Raw genomic sequence first — 17,781 nt, 5'->3', positions numbered from 1 at the left:
ACTAGTAATCAAGATAGGACTAAGAAATAAAAAGTAGATTAAAGTTGATAATGGAATGGACATCCTTGGAGGACAAGTTGTAAGGGTGAGAGAGGACAAAGGTTAAAGAATAAGTACAGTAGGTTGGAAAGGTATTAACAATAGCAGAAACAGGAAAAGAAAGTGGATAAGATCTAAAGGATAGGAGAAAAACTCAGTATAGTTGGTTACAATGATGAGGATAAGAAGGAATAAGATAGGAGAAAAACTCAGTATAGTTGGTTACAATGATGAGGATAAGAAGGAATAAGTGCACTAGAAACACACTAAGGGATGTTTAAAACAAATTATGGTGAAATGGTAAGATAAAGGAATAATGGAGCCTAGATTTAAGTACCAATGTATCAGGAAGCACGTCAGATAGTAAGAAATTTCAAGCAGAAGGAAAGTAACTCCCTTTTCAGAAAAGGATTAGGATTTGATAAGTTGTTTTGACTGGATGACTTAGGAATATGTAGACTTTTGTTAGGTTAAAAAAGAGGCCCAGCCCACTTTCTACTATTAATAGATAGAATATGAACGCTCAACACTTGGATAGAGCTCTATATAACTAGTTACATAAGATGGACAGGGGTTGATTTGAAGAACTTAGTAATAACACAAGTAGATTGGAAATTTGAAGTATCATCGGAATGAGAAGGTGCATAGGTGTTGACCAATGGGGCCATAGGACAAGTAAAGATGTCAAACAAGATACCTATCATAGGTGCTACAGGAAAAGATCTCATAGGATACTATAGAATAAGGAACATAAGTTATGTCTTTGGGAAGTAGAGATTGTTGAAACAGAGGAATGGGGACTGAAGTCACTAAGAGATACGTTAGGACACAATGAAGGAGAGGTAAGCACCAAAGCTGATTGAAGTTATGAGATATCAAGTCAAGCGCAGTGGAGGTATAGTGAGTACTAAAGATGTCAGAAAAAGATTGAGGAGTGGTTTGAGGTACAAGTTTTGCTATGAAATGATGATGATAGCTAGGACATTACAACAGACAAAAGAGTTATGCAGATCCTAGGCAAAAGGATTTAGAGTTTGCAGTGGGCAATTATGTATTCCTGAAGGTCTCTCCAATGAAAGGAGTTATGAGATTTGGGAAGAAGGGAAAGCTCATATCCCAATACATAGGGCCTTTTGAGATTACTAGTAGAGTTGGAGCAGAGGCCTATCCATTGGAGTTACCACTAAGCTTTTCTCACGTCCACCCAGTGTTCCACATTTCCATGCTTAGGAAGTACATACCTGATCCTTCCCATGTGTTACAACCCGATACAATGGAGTTGAAGGAAAACCTAACCTTTAAGAAGCAGCTAGTAGCCATAGTGGACTTTCAGATGAGGTAGCTAAGGTCAAAACAGATCCCTATGGTTAAGGTTGTGTGGAGGAGCCAATTGGTAGAAGAGTGTACCTAGGAGTCAGAGTAGGACATGCGCAATAAGTACCCATACTTGTCCACTATGTAATCTTGTAATTCTTTATTCTGTCTTGTGTAAAATTTGAGGACGAATTTTCTGTAAGGGGGGGATAATGTAACACCCCTAATTTTCAAATAATTATTTTATATATAAATATAAATATTTTAGTCTAACCCTAGTGTTGTGGGCTTTGCGTAGGTATTTTCATTTCATGGCAATTTGGCCGTAGCCCGGATGTATAATTTCGAGTTGAGCAGATAAACTGCAGGAATTACTTCTGAACCGAGTCAAGATTATAGGCTACCCCACCGTTTTTAGATGTTCTGAATACGTTTCCAATATCCGAATTGGCGTAGGTGAGCCGGGATAGCCTTCCTCCTCCGTCCAGCTGCCGTAGTGACCTCGGTTGAAGTCTGTGAGTAAAATATTAATTTTAATTATAATTTTAATATTATTATATGTTTAGGCATGCCCATGCATCACTTATAAATATGTATATATGTAGTTAAATACTATGCATGTTTTTATATTGCATTATTAATTGATGAAGTGCCATGGATGTTGTTTATGGTAATTTGGAGCAGTGTGCATGCGTTGGCGTGCGTGTGGTGTGTGATATTGGATATGGATAGGATGGGTAGACGCGACTTGAGAGACACTTGCTAGGACTCGGTCCTTTATGGATAGGTCGGGGTAGGCATTGCTCGAGATGATCTCGCTGGCCTCCGTAATTGGTTTATTAAGCGAAAGTCCGACTTGAGAGACATTCACTAGCACAGGTTGGATTAAGAGAGCTATATAGGGGATCAGCTCCCATATATGTACTGTTTAAACATTATTGGGTGTGTGAGTGCTCTAAAATGCCTTTTTGCTGTTATGATATGATGTGTATGAAAATTTTGATGGTATTGCATTCCACTCCTTAGGATGCATTAGCTCTATGTAGCTATAGAAATTGTAGTTAAAATTGGTATTTTACTCTCTGAGTCGAACATTCACTCCTATTCATCTTATTTTTCCAGGCTACATGAGGATTACTTGTTGTGACTAACCTGCTCCTCTTCTTCATAGGTCAATTAGTAATATTTAATGCATTTTATACAATTTAGCCAAATTCTAAAACTCCGCATGTGTTAGAAGTACTTTATTTAATTTGGGTCTGTATTATAATTGCCACGTTGGTCTATAAATCTATTAAATGCATGCATGACCGGATTGGATGAGGGAGCTGAGCTCCCATTGGATTTTATGATATTATGAGTATGTGGAGGGTGAGCTGAGCTCCCCAAATGATTATATATTGTGCTTAAAGGTCGAGTGAGTCAAAAACTCTACATTTTATGGTCCATGTTATGGCCAGACTCTGTCCGATTAAATTCTTGAAATTGGGCTTAAAATGGGCCTTAGGATTGGGTTAAGGAATAATTAGGCTTACTACGGGCCTCGAGGGCTTTAGAATGGCCCAGGTCCTAGTGCTGGTCCGGCCCATAGGTTGGGTTGTGACAGAACATGGCGTTAAAAACTGAGATGGTGATGAAAGAAAGAATTTACCATGACCCTTATCAAAAGTATTAGTATGATGGAGATGAAAACCATGGTGTAACACCCTCACTGTAGCAATTCCGCACATTCTACTGTTCCGGTGACCGGTGTCGGTCTGGACAGCTAGAACATCTAGAAAAATATTTAGACTAGAGTGAGGAGTCATAAATAACTCAAATAAGTGTAAGAAAAATTAAGGAAAAATTTTAGAAATAAAATACAACCAAGTTAAATGAGCCGGGGCCCTAGCGATGGGTAACTCAGTAGGAAGTTGAGGTTCTTGCAACTAGGAGCCCTAGACCAGGGATAAAATTCATAAAATAATTTTTGGGACTTCAGAGAAGAGTCATTGAGGTTTCTATGGCATTAGAATGCCAAGAAAAGGTTTAGAAAAAATTTTCAATCGGTACAGACAATTTTAGTCTGTTAAGCCAAACGGAGGGCATTTTGGTCATTTCGTCTTCAGAGATGATTTTTGGCCAACTTGTCTGGTTAAGAAAATAATTATTATGATCTAAAATATGAATAAATATTGCTAAAAATTGAATTGAAAATGAGTAGAGAAAAGAAAAAAAGAAAATGAAAGAAAATACCTAATTATGACATCATATGATGTCATTAAGAACCTATCCACCAATCACCATTCAACAAGCTTACATAAAACCATTAAAAAGAGATAAAATTGACAAAATAAATATGTTGTCTTCCTCATTACTTCAGCTGGCCGAACCCATTCTTTTCTCTCTTCCTCCATTAGTTCTTCATTCAAGCTCCATTCTCCCACTCAATTCTACCATAAAACCTCTAGTCTTCTTCACAAAAACTTGATTTTACCTCTTGGGAAAGTGTTTGGAAGCCAAGAAAAGCCAAGAAAGTGAAGGAATTGCTTGGGAAAATTCTGCTCAAAAAGGGTTAGTGCCTATACTTACTTCCCTCTCTTTTTAATCCTTGTTAGGAAGACTAATTAAATGAGAGTTTGTTAAAAAATTGAACAAAACAATTATATTGAAGTGTGTATGAAAATTTACAGCCATGGGAGAAGGATGAGATTTGTTGATTTGTATGACTTGAATTGTTTAGAAGTGGTTTGTGATGAGAAAACTTGAGTTAGATGTTGGATTATGTGTGTTGGATGTGTTAGATGGCATGATAGCATGAAATGGACACTTGGAAATTAGGGTTTGTGAAAAAAATTAGGGTTTGCTCATGAAATGGTATATTAACCTTGTAATAGTCAATTAGTGACCATTTAAATGTGTGTGAGGAGGAATTGAAGTGAGTAAGGATGTTGGAGTTGAGCTTAGGCATGCTGCCCTTGGTGACCTGCAGGACTAGTTGTGAGTCTAGCAGGTTTGGGTAGCCATAAATGGAGTTGCATAGGTTCAATTGGTGCAAGGCCAATAGGATATGAAACTAGACACATAATGGCACAACTTTTGTGAAGAAACCCTGCCCAGAAAACTAAACCAAGTTGACCTAAAAATTGCCCTAATCCGGGTGACTTGCATTCTACCTGGGCAAAATGACTAAATGAACAGTATTTATTTATTTGGTCATAACTCAGTGTAGAAAGGTCCAATTGACCTGAACTTTTATCAGCAGAAAGCTGAGATATAGACCTACAACTTTCATGAAGAATACAAATCCAAATTCTGACCACAACCTAGTTAAATTGCCAACAAAACTTAGGTTACCAAATCTGGCAGAACCAAATTGCCTAGAAATTCTGGGTACAGGTCAATCCAGCCAGTTATGGTAAAATGACCATAACTTGAGCTACAAAACTCCAAATGGAGTGATTCAAAAAGGAAATTAAAGAAGACACATAAAGGAACAACTTTGATGAAGAAAATTTTGCCAAATTTCCACTGTAACAATGACCAATGGAATAGTAAACTTAGGGTATGAAATCTGAAAATTTTGAATAACATGAAATAAGCTTTGAAATGGTATTGGCAACCAATACCAATAACTTTAGAATGCAAAATGTGATATCTTGGTAAACTTAGGTTCAAAAAATTTATTATTTATTAAAAAGTCAATAATTTGAGTGAATAGTAAGGTGAATATAATACAAAGACACAAAGTGTAATAACTAAATTGGCAGAGGAAATTAAGGTATGAAATTTGGAATCCATGAAATGTTCATGGATTACTTGGAATAAAAATAGTAATTTACCTAAATGACTTAATGAACATTTAAGTTATGTGAATATATAATTAAGATTTGTATTCCCATTACTAGTAGATTTAATAAAACATGAGTGATACCACTTGAATAAGAAATGAAATTAACCTAGATGGATTGTTGAGACTTATACTCCCAACACCAATGGAGTTCATAATATATTAGCAATACAACTTGAAGTATGAAATGTACTTTACATGAATAGATTGTTGAATGAATAAATGTGATAAAAGTGTCATTTAGGATTTAGGTTCCCATCAAGAGAGAAAGGAAAGATGTTTTGAATGTGAATTGTACATGAGATTAAATGAATGTGAATTGTAATTAGTATGAATATTATGATGAATGTATAAATTACCTAGAAATGTGAATTTGAAAATTATGTTTCCATTATAAACAAAATTAGAATGCTATAAAATATATAAACGAAAAATATAATGAAATGATGAAACATATAAACTTTTAATGGTACTATGTGCCCATGTATTGCCTAGACACGTGTGTCAAATTGGATAGATTAGCATGCCAATAAGGTATTATTTTAGCAGTACTGCGAAAGGCTTTATGCCTATATTCATGGCTTTATACCCGTACTCATGGCTTTATGCCCGTACTCATGGCTTTTATGCTGCACTCATGGCTTAATGCCTGATTATGTGTTATCATGGCTTTTAAGCCATACTGACTGCACACGTGGTTGACGTTCTACATCTCATGGTATGACCGCCCGAGGCACCGCGGTGTCCAGTGCCAACGACTCATTATCTAGTTTTGTCATCCTATCATAGGTTACTTGGGCAGTCTAATTTATTAAAATAAGTTACGAATATTAGCAATTAAAAATGTTAGAAAGCAAATAAATGAGTATGAAGTTCTGAAATAAATTAGATTAGCATCAAAAATTTGTTTCTTAGAATGGTCTAAAGTAAATGAAATTAGTTCTAAAAAAATTTTAAATATTACGAAATGATTGTAAACAACTTAGAAAGTATCAAGGAAGTGATAAAAAGACTAGTAGAAGAATTATAACTTAAATAATATTTCAAATGTGACTTTCATAAGAATATAAGTATAAGTATAAATTTTAGATTTAATCGTACATTATATAAATGATTATTGTAAACTTATGACAAAAGAGATTCTAGAGAGCAACATAAATGACAAAAGATATAATGTATGACAAATTTCATATAAACCCAGTAAAATTCTTGAATATAGAAAATATGTTCCAATTATTTTTATTTGTATATATTATTTCTTATTATATTATTGCACCACTAAGCAGCAATGCTTAGCGCGATGGATTTGTTTCCTCGCGCAGGTACTGAAGGTAAAACCCAGTGGATAAATTACTGGGATTTTTGGAGTCCAGATCTGCAAAGTGTCAAAGGTTATCTCCTCCTCAGCAATGCACGTAGATAGGGCTCACATTAAGCATATTATGTATTATGTGTATGTTATTTATTTCTTATATTGTAACATAAATTAGCAAATTGTAATTAATTTATATATCATATAAATTAAGGATTTATGTAATTAGTTGCAAATTATGTAAATTAATGCAAATTTGAGAATTCTTGTATAAGAATAGAGTATGAATGAATTTGTACAAATGAGTATAGATTTGAATTACATAATGATTTTTGAAATGATGATATGAGTATGGATGAGATTATTATTGGAAATTATTATTGAAATTTTCATATAGGTGAATAGTGAAATACGCCAAATGGTAATAGAAACAGGGGAAACTCTGCTGGTTTCTCTCTGGAAAAATAATTGATATTAAAAATATAACGAGATCAAATTATTAAAATAATAAGGTAAGACAAGATAGGGTGCTCCGACACCGAGTGTGACACACTTCGCTCGGCTACACTGTAGTTGGGTTAGGGGTGTTACACATGGTGATTTGAAAAAGTGAAGGAAGTTGCATAAGGCAAACCAAGCTCAAGTATTGTTAGCATGGAGAAGGTGAACAATAAAAATCCAATGGGTGGAAGCAATAAAAGTACAACTTTGAATCCTCCAAAAACCAATAATCCATATGCAAAACCTGCTTCTATCAAATGCTATAAGTGCAATGAGGAAGGACATAGGTCTAATGAATGTCCAAAGAAAAAAACCATTAACATCATTGAAAAACATGATGATGATGATAGTGAAATCTATTATGGACTTGATGGAAAAGATGAAGAGGGAGATTGTGAACAAAATAAATCAACATGCTTGATGAGGAGGTCAATGTTCATACAAAAGATTGAAGATAAGTCATTAAAAGATTTTGTAGAACAATGGGATCATCTTGAATTTGAATTTGACACTCTTGCAATGCCTTTTACTATGGTAGATGATAAAGAGTTTGAAGAGAGTGTCATAGGGAAAGAAGAACATCAAGCCAAAAAGATTTCAATGAAGATGGAAATTTTCTCTAACAATTTTCTTAATGTTTTTATTGATTTTATTTGTCCAAGTGAGTCTAAGCATGTCAAGGAAGATGCAAATTTCCTCAAATCAATTTTTTTCAAGCCAATCTTATTGATAGTATTCAGGAAGAAGATATGGTTTGATCTTCTAATGGAGATTTTGATTCATCAACATTTTAAAATTCGAAGCCGAATTTGTCTCAAGTGGAGGAGAATGGTGTGGGAGATAGTCGTTCCATTATTATTCGGTCCAAAAATTAAAATTTGAGGTCAATTTTCTTGAAAGTAAGGGTGAATGATGTGGAGCATTTAAATTTATTTTATTTTATTTTATTTTAGTCAAATTTTCTCAAAGTGGGGTGAATGATGCGGAGTATTTAAATTTATTTTATTTTATTTTAATAGAAATATTTATTAGTTTTCCAATTTCAATTAGGATTAGTTATTTTCCTATTTTATCTAGATTTTCTATTGTATTTATATTTATCTAAAACTTCTAGATAATAGTTATCTTATTCTAATTAGTTTAGGACTATCAAACACTATAAATACCCTCCTTTCCTTCTCTCAACAACCCCCCCCCCCCCTCCCAACACACACACACATTATATTCATATTTTGTAACATTGTTTATTTCTTCAATTTTCAATAAAACTTCTTTGCTTATTTTTTTCTCTTTTTTCTTGAGGTTTTCGATCAAAGCTTTATTGTTCTTTGGAGTTTTGTTCTTGTAACAATCTCTATACACTACACGCTGTGTCAAATCGATTGCTAATAGCAACTGATTTTTACAACCAATTGCAAATTAGTTGATAAATTTGAGAGCTAGTTAAAATAATTCTTTAATTTAGCAACTATTTTTAAAACGGTTATTGTTAGGAACAGATTTAGTAATCAATTTCTTAATCATATGCTAATAGCAACTGATTTTAGCGATCAATTATAAAATTGATTACCATAAAATCAGTTGCTAAATTTGGGAGCCAATTAAAATAAGTTTTTAATTTAGCAATTATTTTCAAATCAGTTACTAATAACAATCAATTTTAAAATCGATTACTAATCGTATATTTAAGGTTTTTCTAATATCCATTAGCAATCAATTTAACAACTGATTATAAATCGGTTGCTAATAGCAAATGATTTTGGAATTTTGCTAAATTTTTAAAAATTCATTATTCTACTAAAAAAAACTGAAATTATAAATTGGTTGCTAATAGCAACTGATTTTAGTCGGTTGTAAAAATCAGTTGCAAAATTGATTGTTTTTTATGTAGTAAATCTTACTCTATTACAATATGCAGATCAGCTTAGTCCCTCTACTACCACTTTATACAAATCTTACAAAATATTTAATTTAAGTTGTATCATAAGCTTTTTAAGTGGAGTTATAATTCGAGCCAATAAAATCATATCCAAATACAGCCTACATCATAACAAGCTTTATTGTATAAAAAACTTCGGGTGAAAAATAATTCAGGTAGTGTAATTTTAAGATATTTTTGGTTCAAATAATTTTGTAGCATTTTTTAGGTGCATTTGAGTTCAATCATTTAAGTTGTTGATTGATTTAAGTTATTCATCGAATTGCTATGCTGAAAAAACTTCAAATCAATTGATTAGTCTAGAATCATTTCAGGTTATTGTCACTCAAAATATTACTTTTTTTTTCATAAATTTATTTTGAAAATAAATTTTATTAATTTGATTTTCAATTAAATTCAAAGTTAATTGATCAAACTTGAATGAGACAGTTTGGGATTATATCATCATATTGATCTTGATTATTTGAATCATTTAAAAAGTTTAGATCATTTTAATTTGAATATAAATTTAAAAAGACTACAAATTATCTTAATCGGATGAAATTAGATATTCCCACCTCCACCAATAATTGATAATTTTTAAACATTTTGACATTATTTTCTAGATTAAAAATTTTAAAATTTAACTCAATATTTTTTTTTAACAAAGGTAAAAAAGAATAGAGACAAGAATGGATCATTATTAAATTCATGGTAATTTTAATAGAGTCTGTGTTCCCATATATTTCTCAAACTTATACACTCATTAGGCGATGTGGGACTTGTAAACAACATGCTTAGTTACGTTTTTTTTTGTTTTTTTCTAACAAACGCAAAAAGGAATAAAGACGAGAATTGACCACAATTAAAACCATAACAATTTTAACAGAGCTCGTGCTCCCATATATTGTTAGAAAAATAACAATAACAATAGCAATAGCAATAGGCTTCGATCGTGTAGTCAATCTCCTAAAAGGAATTATGCCCCCAACTATGTTGCTGCCGGGTAATTTGAGCGGATCCCTCCAGGATAACAAAGCCAAAATAGAATTCTAAATATCAATTCTAGAATTTTCCCAAGAACGAATTAAAAAATAATAATATTGATTGTTAGTAGAAGTGAACAGAAGAGATAGAAGAGAAAGAGATAATTATTTTCTGTTCAAAAAACTACTGCTACTTATAAAGTATTTACACTTCTTTTAAACATATGAAATAGTTCACATTGTATCTATTAGAATAATCATATCTGTTTACTTGTAACTTTTATAATAGATACAATGATTCACTTCATATCTCTTAGAAAAATTATATATGTTCACTTATACCTCTTAAAATAGAACAATTACATCAGTTCATATGCACCTCTTATAAAAGATATAATTGTTGGCAATGAACAGCTTCTTTTGATGCCTTTTAATGAATAGATATAATTATTTTGATATGGGGGAACTTTTATATCACTAACTATTTATAACAATCCTCCACTTAGATAGTGATAAACACAATCAATATGAATTAAGATTTATGTATACAGAAGGTGCCTTTCGACTTAAACCTACTATTAATATAAATATTTTAAAATCTTATTGAAATTATTGGTTATATTTAAATATTAAACCATAATTCCTATATTGACAAGATTGAAAATAATATACACATAAATCTTATCAACTTCTTTAACACATTAACCGTGAGCTTTAGCACCATATTATGGCCTTGTACTACCTCCTGAATTCATAAACACTTACAAAGTATTATTATCCAAACTTTGATAGAAGTGGCACTACTTCTTGTGTTTATGCAGGTGAAGTTTAAGCTTCTTGGTTCTAAAATAAACTCAGTATCTTCACTAAGAGTAATACATACTCAACCTCTTTTTCTTAAGCACTACTTAAATTTTTAGTGCTCATAAACTGTCACAAATTATAACTTGTTATTACCTTTTAAACCTTTAAAATTACTGAGCAATAATAAAGGTAAAGTTTTCATTACTAGTGACAAGTTAGAAAAATTTTAGACCCATCGCACATATGGTGCTATTAATCATATCCCTTAGAAGCCGTTTGGTTAATGGGTCAGCAAGATTATTTTTTTGATTTGATATATATAACTCTGATAATACTATCAAAAATTAATTGCCTAATATACTCATATCTTAAAGCAATATGTCTAGACTTGCCATTGTAAATCTTGCTAAATGCTCTAGACATAGCAGCTTCATTATCATAGTGCAAAGAGATTGCTGGCATCGGTTGTAGCCACAACTTTATATCTAACAATAAATTTCTCAGCCATTCTGCCTCTTTGCCTACTGTTGCTAAAGCAATAAACTCAGATTCTATTATGGAGTGGGTGATGCATGTTGGTTTCTTAGAAGCCCATGAGATAGCTCCTCCATCTAAAGTGAATATTCAACCAGTTATAGACTTATTATCATTAATACTAGTTATCCAACTGGCATCACTATAACCCTCAAGTATTGAAGGAAACTTATTGTAAAACAAGGCAAAAGACTTTGTCCTTTTAAGATAACTGAGAACTCTTCCAACAGCTCTCCAATGATCAGCGCTAGGATTATGAGTATATCTTGAAAGTTTACAAACAACAAAAGCAACATCTGGCCTAGTACAATGCATAGCATACATCAAACTACCAATTGCACTAGCATAATCTAATTGACTTACATATCTTCCCGAATTTTTAACTAATTTATTAGAAACATCAAAAGGAATATTAGCTTCTTTAATACACAAATGATTATACTTGGATAGAATCTTATCAATATAATGAGATTAACTCAAAGCAAAACTCCCACTATGTTTTTTAATTTTGATACCTAAGATAGCATCCACTTCTCCTATGTCTTTCATTTTAAATTGAGAAGCTAAATACTTCTTAGTATCGTTCACACCTTGCATGTTATTTCCTATTATTAGCATGTCATCTACATAAAGACACACTATTACATCATAATCTTTTGTAAATTTAGAATAAATATATTTATCTACTCCATTATGTTTAAAACCATGTGATAATATCACATTATCAAACTTTTCATGCCATTGTTTCGGGGCTTGCTTTAATATGAACATGCTTTATAAGTTGGTCTACGGTAAAAACTTAAAAAATGTGCAATAGTTTCTTTCTATAATCATTCCAAGTGGTGGGCAATTTTACAATTACAGCAGCCACTTGAAGTTCTTCAAACACTTCTATTTTCAAATCTTTAAGTCTAGATACTAAAACAAGTAATTCATCTACTTGATTCATAACAGATTTATTTTATGACATTTGAAACTCAAAAAACTTCATACTTAAAAATCTATCCGTACCTTATGTAACACCCTAGGCAAATCCCACATCGACAAAACACGGGAGAGATGCTGGGTTTATAAGTTGGCGGTTCGTAACCCCTAGTGACGCGTTTTAAAACCGTGAGGGCTTCGGCCTAGAGCGGACAATATCACTAGTGGGCTAGGCTATTACACCTTATTTTTCAGAAGTATACTTATTTTCTAAGGCATATAGAATTTCTTGTGGAGTTTTGATAGGTCGAAATAAATCATATAGCCTATCAGAAAGAGAATTCAGAATAAACCCTCTGCATCAAACTTCATCCTCTTTAGGTTTCTTTCGAGATGCTGTGATTATTGCATCCTCACTATCAGATGGTTCAGGAATTTTGGGCAAATTGTCACTTAACAAATATGCAACACCTAATTCAGTAAGCAAAAATGATAATTTGTCCTTCCAGCGAGTAAAATTAGTTCCATCAAAATGCTCTAGTTGTTAGTAGTATACCCTAAAGCATATCATTTTATATGTATCTTGTACATATCTTATTAATAAAAGGCAATTTCACTTTTTCATTTATATAATATATTTATGTGTAATAGAAAAGGTCCATTGATATTTTGTTAGAAATTTTATTCTTAAGTTGTTAAGAATATAAGTGACAGTATTTCTAGCACAAAGTATTATAAATTGGTTCACAATCGAGGATACTTCACAAAGGACATGACTTATCCAGAAAGATTGTAATCATGTCTGTTCCCAAGGTATTTATATGAGATATAAATAAGATGGAGTGATGAGTCTCATGCCACATAATAAACATGATAGGCACTTATACATGATAAGTAGGCCAAACCAGTGACACTTATGACAAGCACATGGAGTTTAATCTTGTCAATGCATTGTCATTTATCATATCAGTGCATAAAATCTTTAGACCTGAGATAACACAGTTATCTTGTATATAAGTGGTTTGAGTTTGATACTACTTTCATATATGTACTGTGTATGGGTATATGGGCATGTGTTGGCTCCTACTAGTTATATATGGAGATAAGTATTGATCAGGATGGAATCCGTTACCCTAAGTAAACAGGGATAAAATCCTATATTCATTTAATTATTCTTGATGTTTCAAGTTCCTAGCCAGGACAGACAGATTTAGTCAGAAAAGTGTTTCTAACAAGAAAATCTAATTAATCAAGAACTGGAATTAAAAGAGAACATAATGTTCATAGCAAATGGGGTTTGACATTATCCATGACTCCAGCTCGAATTAGGATTTTGTAATGGAGAGATTCTAATACATGGTAACATATGATTAAAGGTTCATTTAAGGTATTCCTTATTACTGATTGGGTGGCCATGGCATACTATGCTAGGTGTCAACCATGGTCTATGAGATGCCTGAAATGATTTAGAGAAATCATTTACGGTAAGAAAGAGTTCTAATGATATTAAGAGTCAATATCATTTCTCATTGCCAATAAGTAATAAGCCTAGTAAGTCACACATCTACACAAGCTAATCATCATTTAAAATGTGATTTAATTGATTAATTAAAGAGTTTAATTAATCAATGAAAGAGGTTCAGTTTGCAATAAGATTACAAAGTTCCTAGCATGACTTGAAACCAAATCTAGGTTATTGGATGTATAGTATAAATTAAATTTGTATTTAATTTGATTAAACATGAATTTAATTGTGAGAAATTAATTAATAGAGATTAAATAATTAATTAATTAATATTTGATATAAAATGATTTACAGAGGAGAAATTATAATTTTTGATTGAGAACTCAAATTAAAAGGTAAGGGCAAATTGGTCTTTTCACATGGTGACATGTGGCACCATGAGATGGTGACACAGGGCACCATATGATCTTGCCACTTGTCTTCCTATGATGGAAGACCACATATCATGATTTAAATGGAGCTTGACACTTGGCTTCATAGGATTAAATCAAATAATAATAAGATGGGATCTTGTGATGACATGTGGCAAGGGAGTTAGGGTTTGACCTAAGTATATAAAGAAAAGTTATAAAGCAAAATCAGCCGCGCCTCTCTTTTCTCTTATGTTGGATGGCAACATGGAGTCTTCTTCTCCTCTTCAATTTCTCAATTGATTCAAAGGGAAAAAATTAGATTTCCTCTTGAATTAAATTATTAGAAAGTGTTTCTAACACCCAACACATTCATACAACCTTTACAAAGCATAAATCCCATCTCAAAATTGGTTGATAAGGCTTGAGAAGCCAATCTAAGAGCTGCCATTGCAAACTTTGGTGTGTGCTTGTGGTGGACAAACTAGAGGGATAATATTTGGGGTCCTAAGAACATCCCAAGAGGCTTCAATTGTGCATCAAGAGGTTAGTACCTAAAAATTCCTCTTTTAGTTAGGGTTTAATTGAATTAAATGTTAATTCATAATCTTTAATAGGAAATGAAATTTTAATGCATGCTAAAATGTGTTTTGGTATGCAATTGGACATTTGAAAATGATTAGGATCATAAGATACTTGGTATGGTGTATGTAACCTTAGAAATAATTTTTAAAATTTAAGATTCTAATGCCCTTTATTCACGCTTCCACTCCTTCAATTGGTATCAGAGCAACTATATTTGCCATTAAGATTGTTTATGAGGTTTAATTGTGTGATTGGATCAAATTTGGATTGATTTAAAGCGGTTGGGTGCTCAAGAGGGGCGGCTTGAATGAGATACACGCATCAAGGGTGTGTTTGAATTTTGGACTTGATTTTTGGCCCATTATGTAATTGTTGTGTATTTTAAGGCCCATAATTAAGCCCATACCTAATTAAATTATTTAATTAGGAATTTTAATCTCACAATTAATTTTTGAAAATTATTTTCAAGGTATTAAATTTGGAAAATATTTCTAAATTTAAAATTATTTGAATGAGATTCAAATTTAATTTTGGTTGAATATGTGATATTCAATTTAATTTTTAGTATGTATATTTTATTTAATTGTTAAATTTTTGTAAGACCCCCGTTTGCATAGCCTGGTAGATTTCACTGTTCCGGTGACTAGTGTCAGTCCAGACAATTAAGGGGATTAGAACTGCACTTAAGACAACTAGAGAAGCAATAAACACAAATAATTAATAATGTCCAATTAGTTAAGTATAAACAAGAAAAAACAGAATATAAGAAGTTAAACGAGCCGAGAGTCACAGCGATAGGTGACCTTCTCGGGAACGACTGCGAAGTCATTTTAAACTCAAATTTCGAACCGTAAAAAGTGACGTTGCGGTCCTTAGGACCCTTATAAACATAGTGGAAAAGAGAAAATCACGAAAAAGAACTGTTAAGCCAGTCAAATAATTAGGTCAGAGAGCCAGAAGAAATATGGAATTAATTGCAAACTAGGATAAACCGGCGAGGGGCAATTTGGTCAATTGACCCCGAGAGCTGACTCCTGACCTAACTGTCAAATAAAATCGGAGAAAAGAAAATTTCAGAGTCGGGAATTAAATTAAAGAACTAATAGGAAAAAAATTTAAAAAAAAAAGAAAGAAAAAAAAAAGGTTGGAAAAAGGTTATTACATCATGCATGACATCATGCATGATGCAATAAACCTAATATTTAAATAATTGAAAATTTGGGGATAAATCTTAATAATTAAAAGACAAAATAAAAAGAAAAAAAAATTAGTTTCTTTTTTTCATTTCCGTCCTCTCTCATCTCTCTCATTTTCTTAACCTCCTCCATTGAAACTCACTAAAAAGCTTCTTAAACCTAAGATTTGAGCCATAAAATTTATAAGTATCTTAATTAAAACTTATAGTTGAGTCTTGTTAAGAAGATTGGAAAGAGAAAAATTGAAAGAAGCTTGAAGAATCAAGAAGTTGGAAAGCTCCATTTGAGGTAAGCTCTCTTCCTTAATTTTGATTGAATTATAAGTATAGAAGTAAGATGAAAGTGGTTAGAAATACATGAAAACATGTTAAATCATGCCTATCTAGAACCCTAGGAATTTTGGCCAGCAGCAAACTAATGTTGAAATTGGTAATTTTGATACAAATAATGAAGTGGTTGTGTAAGTGAGGGTATGAGTACTAAAAATGCATTTAGAATTCAACAAGTGAGTAAGATATGAAAGTTAGGGTTTGGACCTAGGGTTTGGGAGGCAAAATTGTGAGAAATTGGTAAATGATATATTTGACCTAATGTGAAGTGAAAAATGGTTATTTGTGACCAAATGAGGTGTGTTAGAAGTGTTGGAATTAAAAGCCAATTCGGATTGGATAAGGTCATGTGCTGGCAACATGACCAAAATTTCCTTTGAGGGACCAAAAATGAAATTTTACAAGTCCAATGGATATGGGACCAATTGGGGATGAAAATAGGCACTAAATGACACAATTTTCATTTAGGAAGCCTGCCCAAAAAGTGACTAAAACCTAGTGAACAAAGTGACCGAAGTTGAGAAATCGCAGGCTGCCCTGCACAACCTGACCAAATGAACAGTGTTTGTTCATTTGGTCATAACTCGAGCTAGGCAGGTCAAAATGACCTGAAATTTTACCAGTGGTTAGATAAGATATAGACCTAAAACTTTCATGAAGAACACCAACCCAAATTATGCCATTAACCCAATCAAATTACTGAGCCAATTTGGGTCACTGAATCTGTAGACTGCAGATTTGCCATTTGAACAGCAATGTTTCAATGGCTATAACTCTCTCTAGAAAACTCTGATTTAGGCGATTCTTGAACCGATGGAAACCTAAGACATATTAGAACATTTCATATGAAGAAAATTAGACCAAATTATGGACTTAACTTGATCAAATTGCTGAACAAAGTTGGATAAACAAATCTATAGAACCAAAATTCTGCAGCATAAACAGTAAACGTAATTTGCTTATAACTTGAGCTACAAAACTCCAATTGGGGTGATTCAAAAAGGAGAATAAACTTAAGACAATAGGGAACATTTTATATGAAGAAAGTTTTACCAAATTCCAACAGTAAACTGACCAATGAAACAGTAAAATTAGGGACACCAAAACTGAAAATTTGGCAATTTTGCCTAAAAGACCTAAGTTTTGAGAAAATGACCAAAACCAATAAGTTTGGTGACCAAAATGTGGGTAAATTTGGAATTTCCATACCTATTAAGCCTTAGAAAGTCAATAATTTGACTTGAATAGTGCAGTGAATAGTAACCCGAAACAAAAAATTTCAAGAACGTCGAATTTAGCACGTTAAAGCTAGGTAAAAGTGAAGTTAAATTTATTTTTGGATTTATGCCAAGTTATGATACTGAAACACTGTGAAATTGTGTGTTTCAGTTGAAAAGAATACCGAGAAAGAACCCGAGGAACCGAGTTAAGGCCAAAAGGCGACTCGCTTGAGGTTTGTGCACAACATATACTTTTTATAATCATCTTTTGCATACTGTTTTCAATAATGTGAAATATTGAATTATGGCATTCTCATAAAGTTTGATTTAAATTTTAAAAGTTATTGTGTATATTTGAAATGACAATATTTAGCAAACTGTTAAGATAAGTTTTGAAACCACAGTGTCATGACCA

The sequence above is a fragment of the Hevea brasiliensis genome, chromosome 17 (genome assembly GCF_030052815.1).
Source record: "Hevea brasiliensis isolate MT/VB/25A 57/8 chromosome 17, ASM3005281v1, whole genome shotgun sequence".
Lineage (NCBI taxonomy): Eukaryota > Viridiplantae > Streptophyta > Magnoliopsida > Malpighiales > Euphorbiaceae > Hevea > Hevea brasiliensis.
This window is presented reverse-complemented; position numbering follows the sequence as displayed.